The following is a 7,768-nucleotide window of genomic DNA, read 5'->3' on the forward strand; positions in this document are numbered from 1 at the left end:
TGAAGAAATTTGTTATGGAATTTGCATTCAATGTGATGAGGCTAGGCATTTGGGCAAGAAAATGCTCTTGCTTAGATGGATTGATGGCATGCTGTATGAAATGGAAATGCAGGACCCACAAAATGTGACTGCTGAACTTTTCAAAAGATGGGATAGTCCAACATGGTTCTTGTTTCGTGGAAGAATCTGTCAGACATTCTGCAGATCACGGAAGAAAGCAACTGATAAACTGTGCCATTATAAGGCAGAACAGATTTTCAAATTTCCTGTTTCATGGAAAAGCCTGCTAGACACTATGGGTCTTTAGCCTGAAGATGGATTCCCCAATGTTACAAAAGAATTTTGGATGACTGTCCAGGCAGTGGGATGTCTCTATCAATTTGAGAGTTTTAGAAGTTGCTTACAATGGAGTTCCTGCAACTTAGGTAATATTATAAGCTTCTAGGGTCTTTGAAGAGTTAAAGACAGATAGTTAAAGTTATAGTTTAACTTAGTGTGATAAAATATACCTGCTTTGTTATTTTAATTTTACTATGCTAAAGTGAAAATCTTCCTTTTTAATTAGACAGAAAAGGGGAGATGATGTATGATGTCCTTCTGTATATATGTTGCTTTTATTGGTTGATGAATAAGTCTGTTTGGGCCAATGACTTGGCAGAGTAAAGAGAAGTGGGAAATCAGAAGGGGGGTAGGTGGAGTCAAGGAGACACTATATAGCTACCAAAGGAGAAAGATGTCATTAGACCCTTTCCAGCAAGCCACAGCCTCATGGGTCAATAGAAATTGGTTAACTTAAGATGTAAAAATTATCTAGGAATATGCCTAAGGTGTTGACAGAACAGTTTTATAATTAATATAGTTTCTGTGTGATTATTCTGGTCTAAGTGGTCAAGAAATGAATGGGCAGTTTCTGCTTACAGTGTTCAACTTATTCGAATACTTTATTCTTTAAGAGTCTATCTCTAGGATATGGAGGGTATCAGAAAAAAATAACTTATTTAATATTTGTTTTCTTAGACATCTATGAGGTTTTTGAAATGAAATGAAAGAAAGAATAATTGGTGATAGATTTATAATTCATTCCTCTTACACACTTGAGAATGACTACTGCAAAAATTTTCTATCAAAGATATTACAGTGTGTAACTACATTATCCAATAAATATAAAATCTTAAATGCTTCAAAGTGTGAATTTTTGTATTAACATAACACAAAAATGAAATACCTTACACATTGAAATGCATAGCAAGAAATGTGTAGATTATCTAAATTACTTCAGAATATTAACTTCTTATGAAGCCCAATGCTCTTCATCTTAGAAAGCGACCTATTGTTGTTATGCCTAACTGTGCCTTGAAATTGCCAAATCGGAAACCCAAACACCCTAGTACAAACCACTTTGAATAATGTAGTTTCACATGATCGTTATTTTAACCTTACATTTGCTTGTATTTCTTTGTTTTGTCAGCTTGAGTTCACTGCCATGACTTCCTTATAAATTCATAACTATGCACTTTTTGCTATAGCTGATTAGTCCTTTGAATTTCATAGTTTACTGTATGCTTGGTAAATCTTAATCTGAGAAAGAAAGGAATCGCACAGGTGAGGTTTTATATCCTTTAAATTAAAAACAAATCAAAATGATCAAGACTGATCTATCTGTTGGCAATAATACTGAACAAGGAGTCTGCAACTGATGGATATGTTCTCAGAATCAGCCTTAAGACAGTCTTTGGAATTAACTGCAGAAAGATATTGTGGTGTTTACCACAGACTGGTACTCCTGTTTTAACCAGTCTTATATTACTAATATAACCACACAGACCCCCAAGAATATGGAATGGAAATCAGAAACACTAGTGAAATCATCGAGGTATTGAATGTGTAAACTATACCACTGTGCCTCTCTACCTCTCTTCATGCTATGCTATGTACCCACTTCTCCCAATGTTCAGTAACAACTCCATCTGAGACATAGATGTCCTCAACTCATTGTGGGAAATAACACTGTGATTAACCTTGAGGATTCCATAGTCGGTAATTCTCTTAGAAAAACAGGAACTTTTAAGATGGCTTAATGCATTGCTGTTGTGAAGGTAAATAAATAGGAATAGATACAATTCAAAATATTGAGGAAAACCTGCATTTTTTTGTTTACACAAGGTGTATTTAATCAACACCAAAGTTTCAATTTATACTCTATTTCTGCTCCTTTATCTACATTTGATGCTGCAGACCATGCATTGAAGGAGCTTCTATAGAAACTGAATTGGACATAGTATTTGGATCTAGCCTCATTTAGTTCACTAATAAGCCATGTAATCTGGAGTAATTTATCTTTGAGGTTTGAGTTATTCTGTACATAAATAAATGCATTAAAATTCATACAGCTTCTTTCATTTTTAAAATGGTAATGATATCTATTCACTTGTTCCTGCACTCATTTATTACTGTTAAGGGTAATTACAAGTACTTTCTTGCTATTTCTTGTTATTATTTTTCTCACATAAACTAAGCATTTTTCTTGGCTACTTTAAGACCACTTTGAAGTAAGAGATGTTTGTGTTTTTGAGATGAAACCACAGTATAACTATATAAAACTAAGTAAGAAAAAAGAAAAGCAGAAATTATAGAACAAAATGTCATGAGATAATGCAAAAGCAATCAATAAGCACATCACCTCAGGAATCGTCCCAGATGACTACTTACATAGGTCACCTTTAACTTTAGAATATCTCAGGTAAGCTGATTAAATAAAGTGATGTCTTAAAGATTACTTCTCATATGGGACGATCTTAGCTTCATATGGGGTGAACAGTCCTTTAAAATTCTAACCCTGTCATGGCCACGGCTACTGAAATATCAAATCCAGCATTTCTTCTTAGATTATATCCTCTTGCCACCCACATTCCATTAGTCAGTTCTGCGGACTCTCCAGCCTCTGTACTCACAACCACCTCTTCTTTTTCCTGTCTCTGCAAAGTTTTCATGATTCTACCATACAAGTACATACCTAAAAATTCCCTCCACAATTGCCGATCAAACTTCCACAAGATGCCCAGACTCTGTGAAACCTGTTTCCTCCACACCTCAGAGCTAGATGTGGCTAGAGAGGGTCACTATTCATGGAGTATGTCAATTATATTTATTAGAAAAACTGATATTGTGGTAATATATGCTACTTTCTTTTTTATTTGTTCATAATTCTTACTGTATCTTTTTAATTGATCTTTATTGAGCTCTACATTTTTCGCTGCTCCCTTTTCTGTCTCACCCCTCCCCCCACGCAACCCTCCTCCAAGGTCCCCATGCTCCCAATTTACTCAGGAGATCTTGTCTTTTTCTACTTTCTACTTTCCATGTAGATTATATCTATGTAAGTCTATCTTAGTGTCCTCATTGTTGTCTGATTTCTCTGGGATTGTGGTAGTTTCTTATGAAGTACACAAAGCCCATTATTCGGTCTGCCATGCACAGATCATTACATTAGTTCAATTTCATTAGAAAAACAGACAGAGCCGGGCGGTGGTGGCGCACGCCTTTAATCCCAGCACTCGGGAGGCAGAGGCAGGCGGATCTCTGTGAGTTCGAGACCAGCCTGGTCTACAAGAGCTAGTTCCAAGACAGGCTCCAAAGCTACAGAGAAACCCTGTCTCGAAAAAAACCAAAAAAAAAAAAAAAACCAGACAGAATAATGCCCACACATACCATCTTATAATCTAGCATACCACTGCCTATAGTGTCTTTCTTTTGTTTCCTTCATCTAGCTCGCATAGTGCCTCATATCTGGCACTATGAATTCTCATCAACTTTCCAATATTCAGAGCTGTGCATTGACTGTGTAAGTTCTCTAGCACCCACCTCTCATATTCAATTGTTCTTCAACACACCATCATTTCCTAAATGACAAAGACTTCCTTTAATGCCGTCAGCATTATAATAATAATTTTTTACATCACTGGGTTTCCATCCTCTGCCCCTTAATAGAAACGGTTCTTAATTGCCATTCTCTCTATCCTCATTATCACTGACTGAAATCTCCCCCATTCTACAGAGATCTCTTTCAGCCATAGCTGATCTCTGGTTTGACAATGAGGCACTAGTATTGGTCCTCACTGAGAAGACTTTACAATATTAACATGTACTTAAATAGTACTACATTCTAATGACCACATACCTTCATAACATGTATTTCTATAAGTTCTCAAGAAATATTTTTCTCTTTTATACTAAATAATAGTTCTCATGTATCTTTAACTTCTTCCTTTCATTTTGCTCAATATGCTAGCTTTCCTTCTGTTACTTTTATGGAATACTGACCAAAAAGGGCTCATGTCAGCATCAAGTCCATCAGGAGATGAAGGCAAGGCAGGAACTCACAGCAGGAACCAGGAGACAGTTGCTCAAGCACAAACCAGGGAGGAAAATTGATACTGGTTTCTTTCCACTGGCTTGCTCAGCTGTCTTTCCTACGGAGCCCAGAACCACCCTCTCAGGGATTTTATTGCCCTCATTGACCCACCCACATCAATAAGTAATCAAGAAAATGCCCTTATGCACATGATCACAAACCAATCTGAGGGAGATGTTTTCTGAATTCCCCTCTTCCCAGATTACTCAACTTGTATTAAGTTGAAAAAAAGAAATAAACAAAGAACATGGCACTCAATATCTTATTCTTAGTATGTCCTAGGTTAGGTTTGATGTTTTTGTATATGTACAGTCTGTTCCTAGACGAGATGATTTAATCAACAAATTTAAACATTATTCCTACCTCAAATAGTTCTCAGTAATATCTATTGTACTAGTTTCTGTGAGTACTACATTTTAATGACCACATACCATATGTATATTCCATCCTATCAAACTCAAATATTCCACACATATGAAACATCTCTTAGATACATGTGAGCACCTCAGAAACAATATATGTAATTCAGAATTCTTGAATTTTACTTCCATACCAACAATCTTTGATGTTTTTGCTTATTTTTCCTTCAGGCTGTATACTGAGTATACTGTGTAGTCTGTGGGCTAAAGCCACTGCTGAATCATTCTCTCCCTATTCCTTCCTCCTCCACATCCCCAAGTCAACTAAGGAATCTGTTTCCTATTCAACTCCACTGTTACTTTCTGTCAACCATTTGCTAATAGTTTATGCAGAAATAAAAGTAATCTTTTAAAAGGTGAAATTGAATTTATAAGTCCCCCTTCCACCAATTCTTATTCACCTACAAACACACACACACACAGAGAGAGAGAGAGAGAGAGAGAGAGAGAGAGAGAGAGAGAGAGAGAGAGAGAGAGAGAGAGAGAGAGAGAGAGAGACGGGGGAGACACACATACACATGCAGATCTACAATGGTTTATTATTTCACTTAAATTAGAGCAAAGTAAACATTTTAATTGATGAACTTTCCAGCACACATTATCCACACACAATTGAAAATCTCTCTCCTGCCACATTTTATCGTCTGCCTTCCTTTTTTCCTCTTAAATTTTTCATTTTTTTCTACTAAAACAAATACTTCAGAATCTTTCTTTAATTTTTTACAGAATCCTCTCCTCTGATGTGCACATCTGCTTTAAATTCGTATGTAAAAGAATTCCTGTGGATAAATGGACATACAACCACCCAAGAGAACCAAGAAAAGCAATGACAATCTAGTGACCAACTGCCCTCTACTCTTCTTCTTTACTTCTAAAAGTATGCCATAATTTAGCATACAAGCTCTTTGTGGCATCGACTTTACCTTTGGTTCCCCATTTCTAGGGTATGGAAAGAGATTAATGTCCATAACATAGACAGATAAAGGGACCACTTGCATAAAAAATGTATACAGTTAAAAAAATCAAGAGTGATGTGCCAATCAAGTGCCAACAAAACTGGGAAAAAGGAAGAATTCCCTGAATCTGTTCCTTTATTTTAAATCATTTTGCTTTGCTTTGCTATTTCATTTTAATCTTAAGGATTGAATTCAGGTCACACACACACACACACACACACACACACACACACACAAATCTCAAACACACACACCAGAAGACATCTTGTTATATTACTATTTCTGAGACATACATTCCTATGCAACCCAAGCTGTGCTCAAATTCAGGTCATCCAGTGTCAAGCACTGACTGATGACATTACAGGAATATGCCATTGTACTCAAGCCAGAAGGTCACTTATAAGCTAAGGTGACTAGGCAGAGACACGAAAGCCTAAAATTGCTATGGACTGTTCTATGGAAAAGTGGCTTTCTTTGCAGTCTGAGAAGAGAGCACACCAGGCAGAAAGTGATAGATCAGTGTTCCTGTGACATAAGAACACATGTTTCCTTTATTCAGAAACACCACAGAACAAACCCAAGTTTTCTAAGGTGCTATGGTATAATAGAGTTTTGGGATAGCAAGTGCCTTGATTTGTGTGTTTCAAGCCCTTTAGAATTTGAGGATATTATGTGTGCTCTAAAAGAAAGGGGAAGTGGGTTGAAAAGAATGCTGGTCCAGTCTTTGCTTTACAAACTTTAAGTTCCCAGTTTTTTCCAAATAGCAATGATTCTAATCTATGATGCTTCAAATGGATGTTCAACAGCATTCTGAATATAATCAGAAGCAGTATGATACGCAGTTTTAGCGGAACTGTTATGAAATTGTTTTACAGGATTATCTGTGGCATAGTCCCATAGTGGATGTCTACAGAGTGAAAAATGACCAAACCTGCGTTTTCTTAATCCAAAAAACTATCAGCCCTATTACCAGAGGAAGAAATTATGCATCCTTAGACCAAAAACAAAGCCCCAAACACCCGGGAGAATCACACAGCAGATTCATGCTTAACAGCCAAAGAACCTGGAGCCTGATCTCCACAGGTAAAAGAAACAAACATGGCCACTGAAGGTAGGCAAAATCAGAGACACAGCTGTTTCCTTCATCTTTCAAGCGTTTGTGTTTTCCAGCCTCCATTCCGGACCCTGCACCCGCCACGATGTTGATGCCCAAGAAGACCGCATTGCCATCTATGAGCTCCTTTTTAAGGAAGGAATGATGGTTGCCATGGATGTCCATATGCCCAAACACCTTGAGCTGGTGGACAAGATGCCCAACTTTCCTGTCATGAAGACCATGCAGTCTCTGGAGTCTCGAGGCTATGTTAAGGAGCAGTTTGCCTGGAGACACTTCTATTGGTACCTTACTAATGAGGGCATCCAGTATCTCCGTGATTATCTCCACCTGCCTCCGGAGATGGTGCCTGTCACCCTGCGCCTTAGCCATCCCCAAACTGGCAAGTCTCGGCCAGAGGATGAGTACCTGGCAAGGATCACAAGGGGGAGGCGGATAGACACCTACAGAAGGAGTGCTGTGCCCCCTGGTGCAGCACCCAGTTCCAGTTTAGAGGAGGCTTTGGTCGTGGACTTGGTCAGCCACTACAGTGAGCTTGAAGACTGTTTGTTGTTTTGAATAAACTTTAAAGAAAAAAAAGCATTTGCTCTGTCTTGTCCAGCTTACTGTATGGAGCTTCCCCACTCAGTTTGTTGAGCCACACAGACCCACTCAGATCTATGATTTCCTAATTCTCTGGAATGGTGAGATTTGCCATGTGTCATAGCATAGAATTGTTTAAAAAAATACAATGAGTATCCCCATTACCCAGGGAATCAAAGGTTATCCATCTATTTAAAAAATCAAGGGCAATGAACATGAACTCTACAGCATGGACGGGCTCACTGTGAGCCTTGTCAGTTTGGTTGCTCACCTTCCTGGACTTAGG

At 37.9% G+C, this 7,768-nt stretch overlaps 1 pseudogene; it reads left to right on the forward strand.

Moving 5' to 3' along the window:
• Positions 1 to 6,985: 6,985 nt before the first annotated feature.
• On the forward strand, positions 6,986 to 7,433 carry LOC119815664 (annotated as a pseudogene).
• Positions 7,434 to 7,768: the final 335 nt, after the last annotated feature.

Source organism: Arvicola amphibius, chromosome 5 (assembly GCF_903992535.2).
Source record: "Arvicola amphibius chromosome 5, mArvAmp1.2, whole genome shotgun sequence".
NCBI classification, from domain to species: Eukaryota; Metazoa; Chordata; class Mammalia; order Rodentia; family Cricetidae; genus Arvicola; species Arvicola amphibius.